This window comes from Podarcis vaucheri (assembly GCF_965113315.1).
Source record: "Podarcis vaucheri genome assembly, chromosome: 12".
Lineage (NCBI taxonomy): Eukaryota > Metazoa > Chordata > Lepidosauria > Squamata > Lacertidae > Podarcis > Podarcis vaucheri.
This window is the reverse complement of record NC_138750.1, coordinates 1,764,006-1,786,791: the sequence shown is the minus strand read 5'-3', so window position 1 is coordinate 1,786,791 and position 22,786 is coordinate 1,764,006. Positions and strand designations below refer to the sequence as shown.

At 51.6% G+C, this 22,786-nt stretch overlaps 1 long non-coding RNA gene across 1 annotated transcript in view; it reads left to right on the top strand.

Moving 5' to 3' along the window:
* Positions 1 to 17,601, top strand: part of LOC309515247 — a 284,278-nt gene extending 266,677 nt beyond the window's left edge. Inside the window, exon 3 of the long non-coding RNA XR_014212355.1 lies at positions 17,590 to 17,601. This is a non-coding gene — a long non-coding RNA (uncharacterized lncRNA). The remainder of the gene's footprint in view (positions 1 to 17,589) is intronic.
* Positions 17,602 to 22,786: the final 5,185 nt, after the last annotated feature.

Sequence of the window (22,786 nt, the reverse complement as noted above, 5' to 3'; positions counted from 1 at the left end):
GGGTTAGGGTTAGGGTTAGGGTTAGGGTTAGCGTTAGCGTTTGGGTTAGGGTTAGGGTTAGGGTTAGGATTGGGGTTAGGGTTGGCCTTTCGGTTAGGGTTACGGTTAGGGTTAGGGTTGGGGTTGGGGTTAGGGTATGGTTAGGGTTAGGGTTAGGGTTAGGGTTAGGGTTAGGGTTAGGGTTAGGGTTAGGGTTAGGGTTAGGGTTAGGGTTAGGGTTAGCGTTTCGGTTAGGCTTTGGGTTACAGATAGTGTTACGGTTAGGGTTAGGGTTAGGGTTAGGGTTAGGGTTAGCGTTTTGGTTAGGGTTACGGTTAGGATTGGGTTAGGGTTACGGTTACTGTTACGGTTAGGGTTAGGGTTAGGGTTAGGGTTAGGGTTAGGGTTACGGTTACGGTTACGGTTAGGGTTAGCGTTTCGGTTAGTGTTAGCGTTTCAATTAGGGTTAGGATTGGGTTAGGGTTAAGGTTAAGGTTAGGGTTACGATAAGGGTAAGGGTAAGGCTAAGGGTTAGGGTTAGGGTTAGGGTTAGGGTTAGTGTTAGGGTTAGGGTTAGGGTTAGGATTGGGTTAGGCTTAGGGTTAGGGTTGGGTTAGCGTTCGCGTTCCGGTTAGGGTTAGGGTTAGGGTTTGGGATAGGGTTAGGGTTAGGGTTAGGGTTAGGGTTAGGGTTAGGGTTAGGGTTAGCGTTTGGGTTAGGGTTAGGGTTAGGGTTAGGGTTAGGGTTAGGGTTAGGGTTAGGGTTAGGGTTAACGTTACGGTTAGGGTTAGGGTTAGGGTTAGGGTTAGGATAGGGTTAGGGTTAGGGTTAGGGTTAGGGTTAGGGTTAGGGTTAGGGTTGAGGTTAGGGTTAGGGTTAGGGTTACGGATAGTGTTACTGTCACGGTTACTTCCAGATCCGAGCTCACAGAGGATCACGCTAGCCAGCGGTCGTTAAATAAAAGTCTTTATTGAGTTAAAGTCTCCATTCTCGAGCTGCTGCGTGCAACCCTACGTCTTATGCTTAGATCGGCGAAGCTCCGTCTGAGTCTCCGCCCCTTGCGCACCAACTTAATATCCTAGCCCTGCTCCACCTTTTCCGCCTGACAGTTCTCCTCTGGGTCCCTCTGCCCCCCTGGGTCTCTTCCTTCCGGGATTCTTCTGACGCTGACCCCCCGGACCCTTCTGTCTCCTTTCGCCGGGCTTTAGGACCTGGCTCCCTTTCCGGGCTGCCTACTGCGCCACCTTCCTGTGCATTTGAACTTGGCGCGCGCGCCCAACCTTCCACTTTCCGTCTAACCGTCACTTCGCTCCCCGATGAAGGTGTGGCCACTCCTGACTCGTGCCCTCCCTCCTGTTGCGAGCTGCCAGCGCTTGCTCCCTGGCGCTCTTCCTCTTTCCTACTCTCTGGCGGTGACGTTGGTCCCGATCTCCAACTGCTCCCCTCTGAGTCCCCTCTGGCTCTTTCTTCCCGGGGTGTCCCCCTAGTCTCCCCCCTTGCCCTGGCCACTAGTGCTCCATTTTGTGAATCTTCTGATTCACTGGAAAGGCTCGGAGATCTCGGGTCGTCGTCATCACTCATCCTTTCGTCTGCCTCCTCCCCCTCGCTTTCTGTTTCCTCCCTTGCCCTCGCCTCTGCTCCTGAACCCCTGACAGTTACGCTTAGGGTTAGGGTCATGTTTAGGGTTAGGGTTAGGGTTAGGGTTAGGGTTAGGGTTTCGGTTAGGGTTAGCGTTTTGGTTAGGGTTAGGGTTAGGATTGGGTTAGGGTTAGGGTTAGGGTTACGGTTAGGGTTAGGGTTAGGGTTAGCGTTTCGGTTAGGGTTAGGTTAAGGGCTAGGGTTAGGGTTAGCGTTAGCGTTTCGGTTGGGCATGGGGTTACGGTTAGGGTTAGGGTTAGGGTTAGGGTTAGGGTTAGGGTAGGGTTAGGGTTAGGGTTAATGTTACGGTTACGGTTACGGTTACGGTTAGGTTTAGGTTTAGGTTTAGGTTTAGGTTTAGGGTTAGGGTTAGGGTTAGGGTTAGGGTTAGGGTTAGGGTAAGGGTAAGGGTAAGGGTAAGGGTAAGGGTTAGGGTTAGGGTTAGGGTTAGGCTTAGGGTTGTTAGGGTTAGGGTTAGGGTTAGGGTTAGGGTTAGGGTTCAGGTGCGGATTGGGTTAGGCTTAGGGTTAGGGTTAGGGTTGGGTTAGCGTTCGCGTTTCGGTTAGGGTTTGGGTTAGCGTTTGGGTTTGGGTTAGGGTTAGGGTTAGGGTTAGGGTTACGGTTAGGGTTAGGGTTAGGGTTAGGGTTAGGGTAAGGGTTAGGGTTAGCGTTTCGGTTAGGCTTTGGGTTACGGATAGTGTTACGGTTAGGGTTAGGGTCAGGTTTAGGGTTAGGGTTAGGGTTAGGGTTAGGGTTAGGGTTAGCGTTTCGGTTAGGGTTAGCGTTTGGTTAGGGTTAGGGTTAGGATTGGGTTAGCGTTACGGTTACGGTTACGGTTACGGTTAGGGTTACGGTTACGGTTACGGTTATGGTTAGCTGTCAGGGTTGCTTCCAGATCCTAGCTCACAGAGGATCACGCTAGCCAGCGATCATTAAATAAAAGTCTTTATTGAGTTACAGTCTGCATCCTCAAGCTGCTGCGTGCAACGCTACTTCTTATGCTTAGATCGGCGAAGCTCCGTCTGAGTCTCCGCCCCTTGTGCACCAACTTAATATCCTAGCCCTGCTCCACCTTTTCCGCCTGACAGTTCTCCTCTGGGTCCCTCTGCCCCCCGGGGTCTCTTCCTTCCGGGATTCTTCTGACCCTGACCCCCCGGACCCTTCTGTCTCCTTGCGCCGGGCTTTAGGACCTGGCTCCCTTTCCGGGCTGCCTACTGCGCCACCTTCCTGTGCATTTGAACTTGGCGCGCGCGCCCAACCTTCCACTTTCCGTCTAACCGTCTCTTCGCTCCCCGATGGAGGTGTGGCCACTCCTGACTCGTGCCCTCCCTCCTGTTGTGAGTTGCCAGCGCTTGATCCCTGGCGCCCTTCCTCATCCCTGCTCTCTGGCGGTGACGCTGGTCCCGATTTCCAACTGCTCCCCTCTGAGTCCCCTCTGGCTCTATCTTCCTGGGGTGTCCCCCTAGTCTCCCCCCTTGCCCTGGCCACTGGTGCTCCTTTTTGTGAATCTTCTGATTCACTGGAAAGACTCGGAGATCTCGGGTCGTCGTCATCACTCATCTTTTCTTCTGCCTCCTCCCCCTCGCTCTCTGTTTCCTCCCTTGCCCTCGCCTCTGCTCCTGAACCCCTGACATCCATCCCCCCTCGAAGCCCCCTCTTCCCCCCTCCCCGCCTTCCGGTGCGGGAGCTGGGTGCTGCCGTGTCAAGGGGACGAATGTCGGGTACAGTTCGCTTCCCGTGGCGGGCCTCCATCTGAAGTCTTCCGGTTCTTCCTCCCTGCTCTCGTCGACGACGGTCACCTCTGCTTCCATCTCTGTGCCGCCGTGCTCGAAACCCTGGTCGTCCCCGAAAACGTCCATGTCCGTCTCTCCCTCGCTTCCTTCTGGAGGCGTTGCTCGTCCTGGACCCTCCAGCCACTTTCTGCGCCACTGCTCCTCTGGTCGATCATCCCACCAATACGAGGGTTCTGAAGCAGATGCCGAGGGCGACCCCTCCGGGGAACTGGCGTCTCGTGTCGGTTCCTCATCCGAGTTGAACCCCCGGAACGTGCTGGCTGAAAGCGTGGGCGTGAAAAGCCAGTCGTCGAAAAAGTCCGCTGGCATTGGCCTATGTGGGAAGAGGGCATGAAACTCTTCCTTGAGCAGAGGTTCGTCTAAAGCGTAGCCCGGCACCCAGCTGTTGGCACTGGCCGGGGTGCCCTCCTTAGCGAGAAGGTATTCTACCCCCTCTTCCCCCCATCTGGAGTCCAAAATCTCCGTGACTTCGTTGATGCGCACCTCCTGTGCCACTCCCCGTTGCCCGGTTCCCTCTCGTAGCGGACTCGGCGCCGTTCCTGGTTCCTGAAACCTGTGCGGTGCCTTGTAGGGAGTGAGCACCGATCTGTGGAACACCGGATGCATCCTGGAACCCTCCGGAAGCGCCAGCCTGAAAGCCACCGGGTTGACCTGCTCTTCGACTTGGTAGGGCCCCAGTTGCTTATGCCCTAGTTTCTTCTTGGCCAACGACCTGGCCGGCACTGCGTGGGCTGCTAACCAGACCCAGTCTCCCACATGGATCTCTTCGCCAACCCTTCTGTGTTTGTCTGCCTGCACCTTGTATGCGTGTTTGGCCAGCTCCAGGTGCCGCCGCAGCTGATCGTGGACCTCCTGCAACTCCGACGCGAACGCATCTGCTGTCTGCGGCTCCCCCTCCACCATTCTTTCCAGTCCCGGGAAGGTTCTGGGGTGCCTCCCGTTGTTGGCGAAGAACGGCGTGACCCCCGTGGACACGTGCTTCGTGTTGTTGTAGGTGAACTCGGCGAGCGGCAGGTAATCCACCCACGTCGCAGGCTGTTGATTCGCATAGCATCTCAGGTACTGCTGCATGATGGCATTGACCCGCTCCGCTTGCCCGTTGGTCTGCGGGTGTCTCGCCGACGCCAGGTTGATCTTGACGTTTAGGAAGCCCATCAGCTTCTGCCAGAAATTCGAGATGAACTGCCGCCCACGGTCGGACAGAATAGACCGTGGCAGACCGTGAACCTTGAACACGTGGTCTATGAACAGTTTGGCGGTTTGTTCCGCCGTGGCCACCTTCGCACACGGGATGAAATGTGCCATCTTGGAGAACAAGTCCACCACCACCAGCACGGCCGTCTTGCCCCTCGAGCTGGGCAGATCCGTGACGAAATCTAGGGCGACTCTCTCCCATGGTTCGACCGGAGTTTGCAGCGGTTCCAACAGTCCGGCCGGTGGTCTGTGCACTGGTTTGGCCCTCTGGCAGGTGTCGCACCTCGCCACGTAGTCCGCGACCTCCCCTCTCATTCCGGGCCACCAGAAATCCCTGGTGACTAATTCCACCATCTTCTCCTTGCCAAAGTGCCCGGCAGTGGGCGCGTCGTGCAGCTGATGCAGTACCTTGGCGCGAAGTTCGTCTCCCGGCACGTAGATGGCCCCTTTACGGATGAGCAATCCATCTCTCAGCTGGAACCCATCGGTCACTGCCGTGCCCCTTTGCATCTCTGCCATCTTTGCTTGCGCGAAGGAGTCATTCTGCAACGCTCGTCGCACCGCCTCCAGGTCCACTGTCGCCGCAGCGCACGCCCACACTGTTGGTGCGAAGATGTGCATGGCGGCCGCTGGCGTGGCGTCCTCCAGATACTGTGGCTTACGGGAGAGCGCGTCCGCCATGATGTTGGTGTCCCCCGGGACATACTCTATTCGGAAGTCGAAGTTCGCAAAGAACTCAGCCCAACGTATCTGCCTCTGGTTCAGGAACTGTGCCGTGCGCCAGTGCTCCAGATTCTTGTGGTCCGTGCAGACCTGCACCGTGTGCTTGGCGCCGATCAGGAAGTGCCTCCACGCTTTGAATGCTGCATGAATGGCCAGCAACTCCCTGTCCCAGATGGTGTAGTTCTGTTCGGACTTGCTGAGCTTCCTGGAGTAAAACGCCCCCGGCCGCCAAACCCCCTGCGGGTCTCTCTGCAGCAGGACTGCTCCCACGGCTCTGTCCGAGGCGTCTGTCTCGACCCTCATCGGCCTGCTGGGGTCGACATGCAGCAGCTGCTCTTCCGACGCGAAGAGACGTTTGAGTGCCTGAAAGGACCGCTCCGCCTGCTCCGTCCAGATGAACTTCTTTTTCTTGGAGCTAAGCGTGTCCGTGATGGCCGCTGTCTGCATAGCAAAGCCTTTGATGAACTTGCGATAGAAATTCGCGAAGCCGACAAATCGTTGGACCTCCTTCCGGTTGCGTGGGCTTTTCCAATCCAACACCGCTCGAACCTTGGCGCTGTCCATGGCGAGCCCCTTGTCAGACAACTTGTAGCCCAGGAAATCCACCTCCGTTACGTCGAACTGGCACTTCTCCAGCTTGGCGTAGAGCCGATGTTGCTGTAGCCTGCTCAGCACTTCCCTGACGTGTCTGTCATGCTCCTGCTGCGATTCCGAAAAGATCAGGATGTCATCCAAGAAACAGACGCACGTTTTGTAGAGGAGCCCCGCCAACACGTGATGCATGAAAGCTTGAAAAACGTGGGAGCCATTTTGCAATCCAAAAGGCATAACTCTATATTCGTAGGTGCCCAGGGGCGTGAACATGGCTGTCTTCCACTCATCTCCTTCCCGCATGCGAATGAGGTTGTACGCCCCTCGCAGGTCCAACTTGGTGAACACGCTGCCCTTGCGTACTTTTGCGAGTAGGTCCTCGATTCGGGGCATGGGGAAGTCCGATGGCTTGGTCACACTGTTCAAAATGCGGTAGTCGGACTTCCGGTTCGGCGCCAGCGCTAATGGCTGCTCCCTCTCCGAGCTCCGGAGAGAGGACGGCTCTGCGAGTTCGGGTCTGACCCGCTACGGCAAGCGGGGGACCCCTAAAATCACAGGAACGGAGCCTGTGAACAAGGAGATTCGGTGGGCACCTGAAGCGCCCCCCTTTACCGCAGAAAGAGCCTTTTTAAAGGCTCCGGAACGACAACGGGGAGCGCGGTGCTGAGAATCGCTACCCAGCCCGCAGGGTGAAGCCGCGTCGCCATTAGTGGAGAGCGCCGATTCCCTTCCTGAATAATCTGGACAAAAAAGACCCGTGAGTAAGATTGAACCTCTATTCGTGCCAAAACTACTTGAAATTAGGCTGAAAACGGGAAAGGCGAAAATTAAGGAAGTCTGCCTTCCCCCGACTGCATGACAATTAAAGCAACGAAAGTTACTGAGCTGCATCCGTATGGGATATTGTTTTTAACTGCTTGAATCCGACATTTGGACTTTGACTATCCCCTCTAGCTTGCAGGGCAGAGGGGAGGAATAAGTGACTTTATAAGCTGCATGACCAACTTAAAGGAAAGGGAACTCTCTGCAGCCTTCAACCTGGCACAAACTGCTATTAGAACAAAGGAACACTGAACTGACTTTAGACTCTTGGGAAAGTAACAAAGTGGAAGTCTCATTGCTTATTTGATACAAAGTTTTGGGACTTTGTGGACACAATATATCAGGGAAGGCTGGGACTTTATCTAATGGGAAAGTGTTGCAATATACATATAGAAGCCTCCCGATAAATTTGCTTTTCAAATACTCCTTGCCTTTGTTTGCGGACATTTTGATTTGCTCCCTCTAGAGGGTAAATTAAAAGTTGCTACGCTTTGGGACAGTGGAATTTTCCTTTAGGAGAAGGCTCTCGTGGGAAACGACCTTGGGATATGAGTGGCCCAGCAGACGAGATAAGCACGAGAGCCAAGACAAGGCAATATCAACAACAGCTACAGCAACACAAGAAAAGAGGCTCGATCTCAGGTGTCAGGGAACTGACATCGGAGGAAAGGGAAGTGGTAAGGCTCCCAGAGACTGGGAGAGAGTCAACAGCCAAAGCAGGGACCAGCAGGGGGAGCGCGGGGTCTCTGGAGGAGGATCTCAGTAATGCTGAGAGAGACGCAGCAGCCCAGGCAGGAAGCAGCAGGGGAGAGAAAGGGGTGAGAGACACTTCGAGCGAAAATAGCGGGGAGGTGTCAGAAGCAACTGCAGGGAGACCCATGCTTCGCCGGAAGCTGCCACGTCGTGAGTCCAGGAGACGCGTTTCCGTTAAGGAACTTCTTTGCTGGAAGCGCTTCCGCAGACAGCCACTGTCAGACTCTACTAGTGACTAGAGCAGACATGTCTGAGGAGCTCTGTCACACACAGAGGTTTGTGGGGCCGCACAAACTCTGAAGGGGCACAATTTTAAGCACAAGCAGCTAACCATCCCCTGACAGCAGTCTGACAGTCTCTGTACGCTGCCTGTGCAGGAGAAAGCATCATGAGCAACCCAGTCGGAACCGGAGACGCAGGGGTTGGAGCTGGTCCAAGCTTGGAAGAAAGGTATCAAGCTCTGGAGGTCCAACTTGCGCTGCAGACGGCGAGGCTCGAGGAGAGAAGGGCTCAGGATGCTGACAAAAAGGGGAGAACCACTCAGTTCCCCAGAAAGGTACCAGGATTGGTGCAGAAGTTTGGGGGGGACCCCAAGGATTACCATGCCTTTAGGACTGAGATGCAATATGCTCTGAATGTGCAGTTTGATGAGTTCCCTGATGAGGAATCGCGAGTTGCGTTCGTAATTGGGCATCTTGAGAAGGGGGCGCGGGACTGGGTTCGACCCCTGATGGCAACGCACAACGATATCCTAAAGGACACTATGAAATTCTTTCGTGCAATGGATATCATGTTTTCCAGCGATATTGAGGAAGGGGTGGTGCGCAGACAGCTAATGGCTTGCAAGCAGGGAAGCAGATCTGTCCGTGAGTACTGGACTGAATTTACCATGCTGATTCACAGATTGGGGTGGGATTTATCGGCAGCACCCATTCAGATGCTATTTGAAGAAGGTCTTTCTTCAGCTGTGAAAGACGAGCTGGCCAGGAGCCCCAGGGCGGTGTCTATGGATCAGCTGACCAAATCTGCGCTGACCATTGGAGCGCGCCAGGAGGCAAGAGCCTTGGAGAGGCGGGAAGGGAGAGGGGAACGTTGGAAGGAGTTACGCATTCCAGACATTCCTGAGCCAGCTTTCCCGCCGGCAGAGCCGATGGAAATCGGAACAGCCCGCGCGCGCGCAGTTTCAAAGCCCAGTGAGGGGGCGAAGAAGGAGGGAAAGGGAGCCCGGAAATGCTATCTCTGCCAACAGCCAGGCCACTTTGCCAGAGTCTGCCCCCAGAGGAAGGAATGGCAAGGGATGGTGGGAGCTGTTGAGGGGGAAGAGCAGGGAGAAACGGAGCAGGTAAAAGCCAATGCCTGGTTGCCAGCAGGGCACTGCAGCCAGGCCAAAGAGCAGTGAAAGTGCCCCTTCCCCAAGTGCCAGTGCCAGAAGCTCCTCGACCTGCTCTAGTGATTGAAGTGTCGCTAGAGCTGCAAAATGGACACCCCCTAAAAATAAAGGCGCTGTTGGACTCAGGCAGCTCCTGCAATTTCATGAGCAAGGAGTTTGCTGCTGAGCACCAGATACAGACTATCCCTTTAAGCAACCCCCTGCAGGTGACCACGATCGATGGCAGGGAACTGTTGGGAGGAGGCGTCAGCTTGCAGACCGTCCCAATGATAATGAGGGTGGCAAGGCACACAGAACTGATAGCGTTTAATGTGGCCACCTTGGGAGGCGCTCCCATTATTTTGGGAATGAGCTGGCTAGCCCTACATGATCCGCTGGTGGGCTGGCATCAAAGAGTGGTTTCCTTCGGTTCCGCACACTGCTTAGAACACTGCAGGGCGGAAAAGGGGTCAGCAGGGGCCCAAGCCACCCTAGCAGGGACGGAAGTAATGGAGAAGGGGAAGGTGCCACCACAGTATGCTGATCTCAGCGACGTGTTCAGCGAGAAGGAAGCGGACCAACTACCCCCGCATAGGCCCTTTGATTGCCAGATCAATTTACTCCCTGGAGCACAGCTTCCTGTAGGCAAGTTGTATGCCATGTCAGACAGGGAGATGCAGGAGTTGCGAGCGTTCATTGACAAGAACCTGAAGAGAGGCTTCATCAGAGAGTCCAAGGCAGCGGGGGGTAGCCCAGTGTTTTTTGTGGATAAAAAAAACACGGACAAGCCGAGGCTGGTATGTGACTTTCGGGCCCTAAATGCAGTGACAGAGCCGGCGGCTTTTCCTATGCCCAGGATTGATGATATTTTGACCAGGGTGCGAAAAGGAAAGATTTTTACAAAGCTGGACCTAAGGGGGGCGTACAACCTGATACGTATAAGGAAAGGGGATGAATGGAAGACCACCATGTTCACCCCTTTGGGGGCATTTGAATACCTCGTTATGCCTTTTGGATTACAAACAGGCTCCGCGTGTTTTCAAGCCTTTATGAACCATGTACTGGGGCCTTTGCTCTACAAGAATTGCGTGGCCTTCTTAGATGACGTGTTGGTGTATTCGGAGAATGAGGAGCAACATGTGAGAGACGTCAGAGAAGTGTTGAGCAGGCTGCAAGCCAACAGACTGTGGGTGAAACTGGAGAAGTGTCAGTTTCATACCAAGGAGGTGGAATTCCTGGGGTACCGCTTGTCAGACAAGGGGCTGGCCATGGACCCCGGCAAGGTTCAAGCGGTGCTGGAATGGAAAACACCCAAGACCAAGAAGGATGTGCAGAGGTTCCTAGGGTTTGGAAACTTTTATCGTAAGTTCATCCGAAACTTCGCCCACCTGACGGCGCCCATCACGGACTGTCTCAGCAGCAAAAAGAAGTTTGTTTGGACGGGGGAGGCGGAGCGAGCGTTTGAGGAACTGAAAAGGGCCTTCGCCTCTGACGAACAACTTCTACATGTGGATTTACAAAAAAAGCTGAGGGTCGAAACAGACGCTTCTGACAGAGCCATAGGGGCGGTGCTTCTTCTGCAGCCGGGGAAGGAGGGGTCAGAGTGGCGACCGTGTGCCTTCTTTTCGCGAAAGCTGAACAAATCTGAGAGAAACTACATGGTGTACGACCGGGAACTTCTTGCTATTTATGAGGCCTTCCGGAGATGGAGGCACCTACTAATTGGTGCACAACAGAAGGTGCAAGTGTGCACGGACCATAAGAATCTAGAGTATTGGAGAACTGCGCGAGTGCTCAACCAAAGGCAGTTGAGATGGGCCCAGGAGTTCTCCAAATTTAACTTTGAGATTTGTTACGTACCAGGCCCGGAGAACGTGAGGGCGGACGCTCTCTCACGCAAACCTGAATATTTGGAGGGAGAGGGTGCACCCGAAGAGACCCATGTCATTCCCGAGGACCGCTGGGTGTGTGGGGCGGCATTGGTGGGGCAAAGGGAACTGGTAGAGGGAACGGTGCAGGATGAATACGCCCAGGACAAACTCAGGGGTCTCAGGAGGGAGGGAGACAAACCCGGGGGTTTTGAGGAGAGAAACGGGGCGTTGTACTACAAGGGAGCGTTATACATACCTGAAGGGGAATTGAGGGAAAAGGTACTCAAGCAACTGCACGATAGCCCCACAGCAGGGCATTTTGGGCAACACAAAACCATGTGGCTGGTTACCAGGGAATTTTGGTGGCCCAAGGTCAGGGAAGATGTGCGTGAATATGTGAGAGGGTGTGACCGATGTCAACGAGCCAAGGGGGAGAGGCGGGCACCGGCAGGTTTATTAGAACCACTACCCACGCCGGAAAGACCATGGGAGGCAGTGGCAATAGATTTCATGACTGATCTGCCCAGGTCCAAAGGGAAGACAGCCATTATGGTTGTGGTAGACCTGTTAACCAAGATGGCCCACTTTATAGCCTGCTCACATGCGGTCACAGCAGAAGAAACCGCTAAATTGTTTGTGGAAAATGTGTTTAGGTTGCATGGTGCCCCCTTGAGGGTGGTTTCGGACCGAGGGAAACAATTTACTTCCAGGTTCTGGAGGAAGCTCATGAGCTTATTGCATGTAGAGGTGAATTTTTCCACTGCCCGTCATCCAGAAACCAATGGGCAGGCGGAAAGAGCTAATGGTGTCCTCCAGCAATATTTGAGGTGTTATGTGAATGACAGAGAGAATGATTGGGTGGAGAAGCTGGCGTTGGCAGAATTTGCCTATAACAATGCAGAGAACGTGTCCACGGGGATGAGCCCCTTTTTGGCTAATCACGGGTGTCATCCCCGAGCCTTCCCAGGGGGGGAGGGGGAGAACTGGAGCGTTCCTGCCGCAGAACAGTTCGTTGAAGAAATGGAAGCGATCCATCGCCAGCTCCAACTTAATTTAAACAGGGCGAAGGAGGAATATAAGAGGCAGGCAGACAAAACCAGAAGGGAAGGGGAAAGCATTAGGGTGGGGGACCAGGTGTGGCTGTCCACCCAAGGGTTACCATTTAAAGGAGGTTGTAAGAAGTTAAGACCCAAAAGACTGGGCCCATTTGAAGTCACGCAACAGGTCAACCCAGTGGCTTTCAGACTCCGGTTACCGAACCACATGAAGTTGCACCCAGTGTTCCACAGATCATTGCTGTCACCGTATATAGGGGACAGAGAGGGGAGGGTCAATAGGGGACCAGCTATGGAGGAAAAAGAACACAGCTACCATGTAGCGGAGATTCTCGATTCCAGGTGGAGGGGAGAGCAAGTAGAGTATTTGGTAATGTGGGAAGGGGAGCCGGAGTCGGAAAACACCTGGGTCAGGGCAGAGGATGTAGATGACGAGGTTTTGATTGAAACTTTTCATCAGAGATTCCCTAGAAAACCCCAGCCAGTGGCGAGGTTCCGGAGGGAATACTTCGCCACCACCGACGACGAAGAAGAGTTGGAGGGGTTCGCTGATTCCGAGGTGGAGGAGGATTCAGCGAGTCGGAACGAAGACCGATGGAGGGAATTGTTCGAGACGTCTGAAGATGAAGAGGATTCTTTTAGGGGTTTCAGCTCCTCACCGCCCAGAGGAGAGAGTAGGGGCGGGGGAGAGGGGGGCCCTGGAGGGGAGGTGGATGTCAGGGAACTGACATCGGAGGAAAGGGAAGTGGTAAGGCTCCCAGAGACTGGGAGAGAGTCAACAGCCAAAGCAGGGACCAGCAGGGGGAGCGCGGGGTCTCTGGAGGAGGATCTCAGTAATGCTGAGAGAGACGCAGCAGCCCAGGCAGGAAGCAGCAGGGGAGAGAAAGGGGTGAGAGACACTTCGAGCGAAAATAGCGGGGAGGTGTCAGAAGCAACTGCAGGGAGACCCATGCTTCGCCGGAAGCTGCCACGTCGTGAGTCCAGGAGACGCGTTTCCGTTAAGGAACTTCTTTGCTGGAAGCGCTTCCGCAGACAGCCACTGTCAGACTCTACTAGTGACTAGAGCAGACATGTCTGAGGAGCTCTGTCACACACAGAGGTTTGTGGGGCCGCACAAACTCTGAAGGGGCACAATTTTAAGCACAAGCAGCTAACCATCCCCTGACAGCAGGCATAACTCCTACAGTGACAACAGGACAAGAAAAAGGTACAGCAGTCTCCATGGATGCAGTGTCGCAAGCCCTTCTTAAGATAAACCAGTCTCTGGAGAATCTAACAAAGCAGACGGCAGAAAATACCAAGAAACTGACAGAGAATTCACAGAAATTGACAGATTTAACAACAAGACTTGACCTGAATACAGAATCTATAAACAGGCTTATGCAAGAAAATTCTGCCACACGACAAATTGCGGAGGAAGCCAGAACTATTGCTGGAGAGACCCAGGAAAAATTAGAACCGATTGCCAGGAAGGTCTATGACCACGACGCAACTCTGGCATTGTGGGAACTACAAAGAAAAGAAAGGAATTTGAAATTACGATCAATTCCAGAGGACGAAGGAGACAATCTTACGGACTTTTTAACGAAAGAGTTTGCTGATTCCTGGGAAGATCTAGAGGAAGACGAATTTAAAATCACAACAGCATTTAGACTGGGCAGAAGACAGAACAGAAAGGCGCCGAGAGACTGTCTGATTACCTTGAGATCGAAGGAGGAAAGAGACAAAATTCTAAGACTGCACTTTGAAAAGGCCTTACAAATTGGGAACTCACCGATACAGATCTTTAAAGACATTCCTAAACATATTTTGGACTTGAGAGCTTCTTATAAGGATTTGGTCTACCTGTTGAAGAAGAACACCATTCTCTTCAGGTGGGAATTTCCACAGGGACTGTCTTTTGACTATAGAGGGAAGAAGGTGAAAATAAAGACGATACAGGATAAAGACAGGTTCCTGCAAAGAAATCAGGAAGACTTACAGAAAGGAACTGTAGACCCAATTGCTGAGCAAAGGAGTGTAATAGACATCCTGAACCTTTCGTTTGGACAGAACCTTCCACCACCAACAGAGGAGGAACAACAACTGGGAGCTGTTGGAGGAATACCAGAAAAATAACAAGATGGTCCTGCAATTCCTTAGTTGGAATTGTAATGGGATGAACAGCCCTTTGAAGAGACGACAAATATTACATATTTTGAACAGAGAACAACTGGACTTGATTTGCTTACAGGAAACCCATATAACCAGAGCACACAGGAGACTGCTTATGAATAAAAAATTGGGACAAGAATTTATTTCGTCGGACAAAGTGAAAAAAAGAGGAGTTGTGATTTATGTAAAAGAGAAGTGGGCTCCAAAAATGATGTTTAAAGATGAACAAGGAAGATATTTAGCGGTGGAGATTCAGGTACAAGGAGAAAAATTTTTGATAATTGGGATCTATGCGCCAAATGAAGGTAAAGCAGAATTCTTCAAAAAACTCCATGAAACTTTGACGGATTATTTGGAATACAATATGATAATTATGGGAGATATGAATGGTGTAGTTTCTACAAACATGGACAAGACACAAAGACTGACTCTTACTAAAGAAGGGAGACTCCCGAAGACTTTCTTCGAAATGACTGAAAATATGGACTTAATAGACATTTGGAGAACAAGGAACCCTCTTGAAAGAGAGGGAACCTTTTTCTCCCATGCAAAGATGACCTGGACCAGAATCGACCAAATCTGGGTTACTAGTGGAATGGCTCCGAAGATTAAGAAGGTAGAAATCTGCCCAAAAACCTGTTCCGACCATAACGCCGTGAAGATGGAAATGAAATCTACAACAACTGGTCAGTTTAGATGGAGAATGAATGACACCCTATTTCGAGATAGAGAGATCCACATGAAGGCCCAAAAAACTCTAAAGGACTATTTTGAAATCAATCTAAAGGGCGATGTGGAAAAAAGAGTGATCTGGGACGCAAGTAAAGCTGTGATGCGAGGATTTTTGATTCAACAAAACTCAATAAAGAAGAGAAAACAGAATGAGAAAAAGGAAAAAATTTTGGAAAAGATAAAAGAAGGAGAGAAAAAATTAAGATCAAAACCAAAGTCCCAGGAGATTTTGAGGGAGATTAAGTTGTATCAAACACAATATATGGAATTGATGAACCAAGAGATAGAATGGAAAATAAAGCAAATGAAACAAAAGACATTTGAGTCGGCAGACAAATGTGGTAAACTTCTGGCATGGCAACTTAAGAAAAGACAGAAATTAAATACAGTCACAAGTCTAGAAGTGGATGGAAAAAATATATCTAAACCCAACGAGATAAGAAATTGCTTTGTGAGTTATTTTAAAAAACTCTATTCCCAAGGATTACAAAATGAAGAGGACATAGATAAATTCCTCAATAAATATGGATTACAAAAAATCTCTCATCATAGCAAGGTGGAGCTAAACCAGAGAATAACAGAACAAGAGATAGAGGGTGCCATTCAGGATATGCAATTGGGCAAATCTCCAGGGCCAGACGGACTGACTTCCAGATATTACAAATCTTTAAAGGAATGGCTAATACAACCGTTAAAGGAAGTTTGTAACGAGATCTTAGAGGGAAAAAGGGCACCCGAATCGTGGAAAGAAGCATATATCTCACTCATACCAAAGACAGAGACTGAAAAGACTCAACTGAAGAACTACCGCCCAATTTCGTTATTGAATGTGGATTACAAAATTTTTGCAGACATTTTAGCAAAAAGATTTAAAAGAGTACTGATGGAGAAGATTCACAGAGACCAAGCAGGCTTTCTCCCAAAAAGACACCTCTCAGACAATGTTAGGAACATAATAGACATTTTGGAAAAGTTAGAGGTGAATATAAATACTAAAGCAGTTTTGATATTTGTGGATGCGGAGAAAGCCTTTGACAATATTTCGTGGAGTTTTATGAAAAAGAATCTTCATGGGATGGGGGTAGGACAAGGATTTGAGAATGGTATGGGTGCAATATATTCCGAACAAAAAGCTAAGTTGATTGTAAATAATGTAATAACTGAGGAACTTAAGATAGAAAAAGGAACACGACAGGGGTGCCCAATTTCCCCATTGCTTTTTATTTCGGTCCTGGAGGTGTTGCTGAACATGATTAGAGATGACCAGCAAGTTAAAGGTGTACAGGTCGGAACTAAACACTATAAGTTAAGAGCGTTCGCAGATGACCTTGTATTGACCTTGCAGGAGCCAAACACTAGTACAAAAAGAGTGTTGGAAATAATCCAACAATTTGGGCAGGTAGCCGGATTTAAATTGAATAAACAAAAAACTAAAGTCTTAGGGAAAAACCTAACAGATATGGAAAAGAATAAGTTTCAAGAAGAGACAGGTCTGACGGTGGTTAAGAAGGTGAAATATCTAGGGGTTAATTTAACATCTAAAAACTTGAATCTGTATAAGGACAATTATGAAAAATGCTGGTCAGAAATTAAAAAAGATCTAGAAATATGGTCAAATTTGAGATTGTCAATGTTAGGCCGAATTGCAGTGATTAAGATGAATGTATTGCCTAGAATGTTATTTTTATTTCAAACTTTGCAGATTATTGACAAGATGGACTGTTTCAAGAGGTGGCAGAAAGACATTGCGAAATTTGTCTGGCAGGGCAAAAAGCCCAGAATAAAATATAAAATATTAACAGATGCAAAAGAAAGAGGGGGATTTGCCCTGCCGGACTTAAAATTGTACTATGAAGCAGCAGCATTCTGCTGGCTGAAAGAGTGGATGCTCCTCGAGAATACAGATATCTTGGACTTAGAAGGTTTCAATAATGCATTTGGCTGGCATGCATATCTATGGTATGACAAAATCAAAGTGCATAGTGCCTTTAAAAATCATATTGTAAGGAAAGCGTTGTTTAATGTTTGGATGAGATATAAAGATCTGTTGGAAAACAAAACCCCTAGATGGTTGTCACCCTTAGAGGCTAAGGCCCACAAGAAAGTTAATATGGAGGTCGGATGGCCAAAGTATTGTGAGATCTTAGAACAGGATGGAGAGAAACTGAAATTAAAGAGCCATGAAAAACTAAAACCCAAAGTACAAGATTGGCTCCACTATTATCAAATAATGGAGGTTTTCAAACAAGACAGGAAAATTGGCTTCCAGGTGGAAAAATCAAAACTTGAGACAGAATTGTTAGAACCCAATACTAAGAATTTGTCAAGAATGTATAACTTGCTGTTGAAATGGAATACACAAGACGAAACAGTTAAATCAGTTATGATTAAGTGGGCACAGGATATTGGTCATAATATTATGTCTGCTGACTGGGAAAGGTTGTGGAACACTGGTATTAAATTTACGGCATGTAGTGCTTTAAAGGAAAATGTTATGAAAATGGTCTATAGGTGGTACATGACCCCAGTTAAGCTAGCAAAAATTTACCATTTGCCTGATAACAAATGTTGGAAATGTAAGGAAACTGAAGGTACTTTTTATCATCTTTGGTGGACATGCCCGAAGATTAAGGCTTTCTGGGAGATGATATATAATGAAATGAAAAAGGTATTTAAATATACCTTCCTTAAGAAACCAGAGGCCTTTCTCTTGGGCATTGTCGGCCAATTGGTGCCAAAAAAGGATAGAACCTTTTTCATGTATGCAACAACAGCAGCAAGAATACTGATCGCAAAGTATTGGAAGACACAAGATTTACCCACCTTGGAAGAATGGCAGATGAAAGTGATTGACTATATGACATTGGCGGAAATGACAAGCAGAATTCGTGACCAGGGAAAGGAGACTGCGGAAGAAGATTGGAAGAAATTTAAGATTTATCTTAAGAACTATTATAAACTTGATGAAGCTTAGAATGTCGAGATTTTACAGAGAGAAAGGGTTGCAGTAATATAAGACCAGATTAAGAAAGGACTATGATGAATTAGGATGGGAAAAAACATTTATAAGTTGCTATAAAATTTGGACATGAGGATGCAGAAAGGGGAGGTATGGGGAAGTCCGAGGAAAGAAGTCTATGAAAGGACATTTTGAAATTATATTTGTTTGTTTGTCTGTCTTTCTTTTATGTTTGTTTGTTATAAAAACTTTTGTAAAACTAATAAAAATTTTATAAAAAAAAAAACAAAATGCGGTAGTCCACCACGAGTCTTTTTTGGGGCGTGTCTCGCTTCTTAACAAAGAATACCGGACTGCCCCCCGCTGCCCTGGACTCTCGGATGAAACCGCGCTCCAAATTATGATCTATGAACTCTTTGAGTTCCTGCAGTTCGTCCTCAGACATGGTGTCAGGGTTACTTCCAGATCCTAGCTCACAGAGGATCACGCTAGCCAGCGATCGTTAAATAAAAGTCTTTATTGAGTTACAGTCTCCATTCTCGAGCTGCTGCGTGCAACCCTACGTCTTATGCTTAGATCGGCGAAGCTCCGTCTGAGTCTCCGCCCCTTGCGCACCAACTTAATATCCTAGCCCTGCTCCACCTTTTCCGCCTGACAGTTCTCCTCTGGGTCCCTCTGCCCCCCTGGGTCTCTTCCTTCCGGGATTCTTCTGACGCTGACCCCCCTGACTCTCCTGTCTCCTTGCGCCGGGCTTTAGGACCTGGCTCCCTTTCCGGGCTGCCTACTGCGCCACCTTCCTGTGCATTTGAACTTGGCGCGCGCGCCCAACCTTCCACTTTCCGTCTAACCGTCACTTCGCTCCCCGATGAAGGTGTGGCCACTCCTGACTCGTGCCCTCCCTCCTGTTGCGAGCTGCCAGCGCTTGATCCCTGGCGCTCTTCCTCTTTCCTACTCTCTGGCGGTGACGCTGGTCCCGATTTCCAACTGCTCCCCTCTGAGTCCCCTCTGGCTCTATCTTCCTGGGGTGTCCCCCTAGTCTCCCCCCTTGCCCTGGCCACTGGTGCTCCTTTTTGTGAATCTTCTGATTCACTGGAAAGACTCGGAGATCTCGGGTCGTCGTCATCACTCATCCTTTCGTCTGCCTCCTCCCCCTCGCTCTCTGTTTCCTCCCTTGCCCTCGCCTCTGCTCCTGAACCCCTGACATCCATCCCCCCCTCGAAGCCCCCTCTTTCCCCCTCCCCTCCTTCCGGTGCGGGAGCTGGGTGCTGCAGTGTCAAGGGGACGAATGTCGGGTACAGTTCGCTTCCCGTGGCGGGCCTCCATCCGAAGTCTTCCGGTTCTTCCTCCCTGTTCTCGTCAACGACGGTCACCTCTGCTTCCATCTCTGTGCCGCCGTGCTCGAAACCCTGGTCGTCCCCGAAAACGTCCATGTCCGTCTCTCCCTCGCTTCCTTCTGGAGGCGTTGCTCGTCCTAGACCCTCCAGCCACTTTCTGCGCCACTGCTCCTCTGGTCGATCATCCCACCAATACGAGGGTTCTGAAGCAGATCCCGAGGGTGACCCCTCCGGGGAACGGGCGTCTCGCGTCGGTTCCTCATCCGAGTCGAACCCCCGGAACGTGCTGGCTGAAAGCGTGGGCGTGAAAAGCCAGTCGTCGAAAAAGTCCGCTGGCATTGGCCTATGGGGAAAGAGGGCATGAAACTCTTCCTTGAGCAGAGGTTCATCTAAAGCGTAGCCCGGCACCCAGCTGTTGGCACTGGCCGGGGTGCCCTCCTTAGCGAGAAGGTATTCTACCCCCTCTTCCCCCCATCTGGAGTCCAAAATCTCCGTGACTTCGTTGAGGTGCACCTCCTGTGCCACTCCCCGTTGCCTGGCTCCCTCTCGGAGCGGACTCGGCGCCGTTCCGGGTTCCTGAAACCTGTGCGGTGCCTTGTAGGGAGTGAGCACCGATCTGTGGAACACCGGATGCATCCTGGAACCCTCCGGAAGCGCCAGCCTGAAACCCACCGGGTTGACCTGCTCTTCGACTTGGTAGGGCCCCAGTTGCTTATGCCCTAGTTTCTTCTTGGCCAACGACCTGGCCGGCACTGCGTGGGCTGCTAACCAGACCCAGTCTCCCACATGGATCTCTTCGCCAACCCTTCTGTGTTTGTCTGCCTGCACCTTGTATGCGTGTTTGGCCAGCTCCAGGTGCCGCCGCAGCTGATCGTGGACCTCCTGCAACTCCGACGCGAACGCATCTGCTGTCTGCGGCTCCCCCTCCACCAGTCTTTCCAGTCCCGGGAAGGTTCTGGGGTGCCTCCCGTTGTTGGCGAAGAACGGCGTGACCCCCGTGGACACGTGCTTCGTGTTGTTGTAGGCGAACTCGGCGAGCGGCAGGTAATCCACCCACGTCGCCGGCTGTTGACTCGCATAGCATCTCAGGTACTGCTGCATGATGGCATTGACCCGCTCCGCTTGCCCGTTGGTCTGCGGGTGTCTCGCCGACGCCAGGTTGATCTTGACGTTTAGGAAGCCCATCAGCTTCTGCCAGAAATTCGAGATGAACTGCCGCCCGCGATCGGACAGAATAGACCGTGGCAGCCCGTGAACCTTGAACACGTGGTCTATGAACAGTTTGGCGGTTTGTTCCGCCGTGGCCACCTTCGCACACGGGATGAAATGTGCCATCTTGGAGAACAAGTCCACCACCACCAGCACGGCCGTCTTGCCCCTCGAGATGGGCAGATCCGTGACGAAGTCCAGGGCGACTCTCTCCCATGGCTCGACCGGAGTTTGCAGCGGTTCCAACAGTCCGGCCGGCGGTCTGTGCACTGGTTTGGCCCTCTGGCAGGTGTCGCACCTCGCCACGTAGTCCGCGACCTCCCCTCTCATTCCGGGCCACCAGAAATCCCTGGCGACTAATTCCACCGTCTTCTCCTTGCCAAAGTGCCCGGCAGTGGGCGCGTCATGCAGCTGATGCAGTACCTTGGCGCGAAGTTCGTCTCCCGGCACGTAGATGGCCCCTTTGCGGATGAGCAATCCATCTCTCAGCTGGAACCCGTTGGTCGCTGCCGTGCCCCTTTGCATCTCTGCCATCTTTGCTTGCGCGAAGGAGTCATTCTGCAACGCTCGTCGCACCGCCTCCAGGTCCACTGTCGCCGCAGCGCACGCCCACACTGTTGGTGCGAAGATGTGCATGGCGGCCGTTGGCGTGGCGTCCTCCAGATACTGTGGCTTACGGGAGAGCGCGTCCGCCATGATGTTGGTGTCCCCCGGGACATACTCTATTCGGAAATCGAAGTTCGCAAAGAACTCAGCCCAACGTATCTGCCTCTGGTTCAGGAACTGTGCCGTGCGCCAGTGCTCCAGATTCTTGTGGTCCGTGCAGACCTGCACCGTGTGCTTGGCTCCAATCAGGAAGTGCCTCCATGCTTTGAACGCTGCATGAATAGCCAGCAACTCCCTGTCCCAGATGGTGTAGTTCTGTTCGGACTTGCTGAGCTTCCTGGAGTAAAACGCTCCCGGCCTCCAAACCCCCTGCGGGTCCTTCTGGAGCAGGACTGCTCCGACGGCCCTGTCCGAGGCGTCTGTTTCAACTCTCATCGGCCTGCTGGGGTCGACATGAAGTAGCTGTTCTTCCGACGCGAAAAGACGCTTGAGTGCCTGAAAGGACTGCTCCGCCTGTGCTGTCCAGATGAACTTCTTTTTCTTGGAACTGAGCGTGTCCGTGATGGCCGCTGTCTGCATAGCGAAGCCTTTGATGAACTTGCGATAGAAGTTCGCGAAGCCGACAAACCGTTGGACCTCCTTCCGGTTGCGTGGGCTTTTCCAATCCAACACCGCTCAAACCTTGGCGCTGTCCATGGCGAGCCCCTTGTCAGACAACCTGTAGCCCAGGAAATCCACCTCCGTCACGTCGAATTGGCACTTCTCCAGCTTGGCGTAAAGCCTATGTTGCTGTAGCCTGCTCAGCACTTCCCTGACGTGTCTGTCATGCTCCTGCTGCGATTCCGAAAAGATCAGGATGTCATCCAAGAAACAGACGCACGTTTTGTAGAGGAGCCCCGCCAACACGTGATGCATGAAAGCTTGAAAAACGTGGGAGCCATTTTGCAATCCAAAAGGCATAACCCTATATTCGTAGGTGCCCAGGGGCGTGAACATGGCTGTCTTCCACTCATCTCCTTCCCGCATGCGAATGAGGTTGTACGCCCCTCGCAGGTCCAACTTGGTGAACACGCTGCCCTTGCGTACTTTTGCGAGGAGGTCGTCGATTCGGGGCATGGGGAAGTCCGATGGCTTGGTCACACTGTTCAAAATGCGGTAGTCCACTACGAGTCTTTTTTGGGGCGTGTCTTGCTTCTTCACAAAGAATACAGGACTGCCCCCCGCTGCCTGGGACTCTCGGATGAAACCGCGCTCCAAATTATGATCTATGAACTCTTTGAGTTCCTGCAGTTCATCTTCAGACATGGAATACAGCTTCCCTTTGGGCAGCGCCGCCCCCGGCAGCAGGTCAATTTTGCAGTCATATGGTCTGTGGGGGGGTAGCTTGTCTGCCTCCTTCTCGCAGAAAACCTCCAAAAATTCTGCGTACTTGTGGGGAATCGCTTGCAGCATGCCTAGCAGCAGCTGTGACTCCTCTTGCTCCCCTTCCTGCTGGGGCATGATGCAGTGTTCAGCACAAAAGGAAGAGCCGAAGGTCAGCTGCCTCTGGTACCAAGCCAGCGTCGGGCTGTGCTTGTCCAGCCAACTCATGCCCAATACAATAGGCGTGTCCGACAGTTGAGTGACGTTGAAGCTGATGATTTCCCTGTGATTTCCAAGCCGCAGCACCATAGGTGGCGTCTGTTTCACCACTTGCCCCCCTAACAGCTCCCTGCCATCCACCGTGACAACCTGCAGGGGCAGCGTGGCAGGCAGCAACTGTATAGCGTGCCGGTCGACAAAGTCCTGCCCTATGAAGTCTGCATTGCTTCCCGAGTCGACGGTGATTGGTACGTCCATGGTGATTCCATTGGGTAGCTGGAGCGATGCGGTGAGCCTCACTACTGGCTTGGGCGGGAGGGGGTCCATGGGCGGTAAAATCTCTGGGGACTGCTTCACTGACACGTCTGGCTGGGCCCCAGTGCCTCTTCCTCCAGCCAGACATCGTCGTTTCCCTGCTGTGGT